This window comes from Empidonax traillii, unplaced genomic scaffold, assembly GCF_003031625.1.
Source record: "Empidonax traillii isolate 1590-97213 ecotype Southwest subspecies unplaced genomic scaffold, ASM303162v1 scaffold7127:size9488, whole genome shotgun sequence".
NCBI classification, from domain to species: domain Eukaryota; kingdom Metazoa; phylum Chordata; class Aves; order Passeriformes; family Tyrannidae; genus Empidonax; species Empidonax traillii.
The window spans coordinates 146-3,659 of NW_020962320.1; the positions used below are offsets into that span (position 1 = coordinate 146).

The 3,514-nt window shown below is 39.6% G+C and overlaps 1 long non-coding RNA gene across 1 annotated transcript; it reads right to left on the minus strand.

Moving 5' to 3' along the window:
- Positions 1-454: 454 nt before the first annotated feature.
- On the minus strand, positions 455-2,793 carry LOC114073576. Its single transcript, XR_003574353.1, has 3 exons — positions 2,684-2,793; positions 2,194-2,333; positions 455-580 (listed from the first exon to the last, which is right to left on the minus strand). It is a non-coding gene; the product is annotated as an uncharacterized LOC114073576 (long non-coding RNA).
- Between the last annotated feature and the right edge of the window lie 721 nt (positions 2,794-3,514).

Sequence of the window (3,514 nt, forward strand, 5' to 3'; positions counted from 1 at the left end):
CCTTACATTAATGCACTGCCTCAGATGTGAGGCATGTAATATTGCTTACCAGTGTAAGCACTGGCCACCCACAAATCACACAACAAATCACCCAGCATTGGACCTGTCTTTGTGGGAACCAAGTCAACATCTGGGTCTGCAGCCCTTGGCTGAAGATGCAGCAGCACACACTGGAGCCAGGAATAGCAGGAGATTGGAAGAGAAAGAAGCAGGAAACTGAAAAATTAATTATTTACAAAAATAAAAATACCTATAGATGATAGCAATCCAACTTCTAAGTGCCTGACTTCTGAATAGAATCTAAACCCTCCTCATACTGATATAAATTTCTTGTCATTCTCGAACATGTCAAGCTGAAGCAGGTAGAAGGTTAACACCCAGCAGTGTGACCCCTTCCCTCCGCTGGTACCCACTGCTTCACTCCAAGAAATGAATGGGCAAGTGCCTTCTTCCACTGGGGATCATAGACCTGGAATCCCTTCTCCTAACAGCAGTCTTCTGTAACTATTTCTTCAAAGAATTGACCCAGCTCTCTCTTCTCTTTTAATGTGCAGGCAGGGAGTGGTGGTTTCCTCAATTCCTGCTGGAGATCAGAGCACTCCCTGAGGAAGCGAGACACCTAGGCTCAAAACCTTTCTCAGTATGAAATGGCTCAAACACACATCTCTCTAATTAGCGGGGAATGTGCAAAGAAGCCTCTTGAAATTCTTTTACAACTTCAGGGTTTGGCTGAAAGCTCTGTAGCACACTTACCAGAGGTGGTGTGGGCTGTGCCCCCCCGCAGGCACAGTGCGCAGGATCCTGGCTGACTGCTCTAACCAGCAGACTGGTTTGCATATAGGGGTTTCTAAGGAGAGGTGGGCTGTAGCTGATGCTTTGAATTGCAGTGGAGCATTTGATGAGAGGTAGGCATTCACTGCCCCAGGACAAGCACTTACAAGCATACCTGGGAAAATAAATGCCTGGACAATCTGCAGATGAAGTAGGGATATGCCTGGTAATTCTGGATCCTTCAATAGACCTTTTGGCGGGTTTAGAGTCCTGAGTTTAGAGATGTTGCTGTACTGAATCTTCCCAACATAAAGCTCAGATGGCCAGAAAAACTGGCAGAATGTATTTAAATGAAAATACTTTTAATTTATTCCTCCCTCTTCTCTTTCTTTCCTTTTTAATATCCTCTTATGAATTTGAACTCTTTCACAGAATTTGCCTCTGGAGGGCTTCTCTGTCTCTCCTTAGGTTCCTCAAATTTAGAGAGAAACATAAAGACTATTTTAACTTCTACACTGGGATTAACGGTTCCAACCTGTCTAGATGCTGGGGTAAATCAGAACAATTTCCCTCTATGCCAAATACCGGTGTTTTTTCATAGACATTCTTAAGCCCCTTCATTAAATGTGACTCTCAGTACACACTGTGTACTAGAAGCAGTTAGCTAAGGAGAGCAGGATACAAATAATGATAAAAAGGCTCAGTAAGACCCACTTTCAAATATCTTGCAACCATATCCCCAAACTGAGAGCAGACCTGCTTTGCTGATTATAAATGTTATATTACTTGGATGGACTCTTTCAATCCTGCCATTTCTAGCATTTAAAAATAAAAGGATAAACAAAAACACATCTGGTCTGCAAATGTGCATGCCATGTTTGAGCTTGATGCGATTTCTTAATAGTTGTTAAACATTGAAAATCAGAGTTCATAAGGGAAATGCCTACTCAGCTGATTGCAGTGCAACTGGTGCAGCTATAACAGGCATCAGACACTCCTGGAATAGCAGATAACTGTGTATGGCTACAGAGGCATAGATGGAAAGAAAAGCCAGATGGTGTACTTAACTGCACTTAAAATGATTGTGTGTGTGTCAATAATGAATGCCCAAATCGGTTTCTGCCATAAAAAACTATACGTGCATACTAGTAGAACAAATGCAGTCCTATAGGAAAAAAAAAGTGTGGATTCCATCACTGTAACAATGTTTATTATGGTGATCAGTTATTTTCTATTTGCTGTGGGTTTTCAAAGTCTTAAATATTAAGTAATTTACAACACAGTAACAAAAATAAGTAAATCATAGGGGTAATTCAGACAAATAGAAAACTAATATTTACAGCTAATTTTCTTGAAAATACAAATGATGTCTGTTGATCAGATTGCTGGCAAAAGTTGCTGGATCCTACAGTCTCAAAATACCAGCCTTCCTTAGGCTTCATAATGAAATTCTGGCAGGGTCAGCTGAGTTCATCATTTCAAGGTATATTAAGTTGTTTATGGGTGAAAGTTAGGCCTTGTGGTAATCGATGGAGTCTTTACTGTCAACCACAGCATCATACCTATAAACAGACATTTCATATAAGGCTTTAAAATAATTTTACTTTTCTATATGGAATTTATGTTCTAGCAGTTTTTCAGTTTTAGAAAAAGAATTTTCTCAACTTAGTTAAGTACAATTAAAGAATATATTTCCCTGTAATTCCTCCATATGTTCGCTCCCTCTCTCTCTGTAATGGAGGGATTGTGAACCCCTTACAGTGAATGTTATTCACTGTTAGCAACCCCACTGATTTCAGCAGGAAAGCTAATCACTAATCAGTTTGAGTAAAGTTAGCAAAATCTGGCTGTAAATAAGCACCAAATTCTGTCAAACTCAGTCATATCAATCAAATTTGTCTCAATATCTTACTTGTCCACATTCAGCTGGCACAGTATGCAATGATAGCCCAAACACATTGGCTAAGGCCAATTTATTATGTGTTTCCTCTCATGGTCTTTCTCTCCGCATGGAGTGCCACGCTGACATATCATCCTAATGCTTCCATTTCTGGAATGAGCAGAGTTTCCTCTAGCTCGAGTAATAGCAGCTTAGGTTGTGATGACACTCATAGAGTTTAGGCTCTCAAGTCTCTAAAGTACTTTTGAAAATTGTATGCAATATTTATTACCCCTCCAAATTGCAATTCAGTGGAGTAGCAGAAGAGAATTGGACTGCCTTTCATTACAGTTTCCTGACCTTTTATCTAATGTAAAAACCTATTTTTAATTGCTGGTATCTCTGCCAAACCTTAAGAATTGCCTTGTATGGCCTTAAATGAGCCCCGCTGGGTGTGAGCATTATGACATTGTCTAATTACACAGTCACATTTGAATTTGGTTCTAAACTATTTGTGCTTCAGTCTCTTGCATAGGACAGAAGGAGCTTAGCTGAAAAGTAAATATTCAATTTTAGTTCTCTTCCCATTGCCCAATATGTCCCCCATGCCTTATTTACTGCACAGTATCCAAACCCTGTTTGAAGATAATTACTATATCCCTTCCAGGTTTTTCCATGGTGCCTGTTGCTATAGTACCTGAACATTTCAAAAACTTTAATGAATTTATATGCACAAAACCCCTCTGAGGTAAGGAGTAGCATTATTCCATTTTGTAAATGCTGAACTGAGATGCAGAGAGTTGAAAATAACCCCAGTCCTCTAATATGTCAGATTTGAGGTGATGACTTCTGAATTTTTGGTGT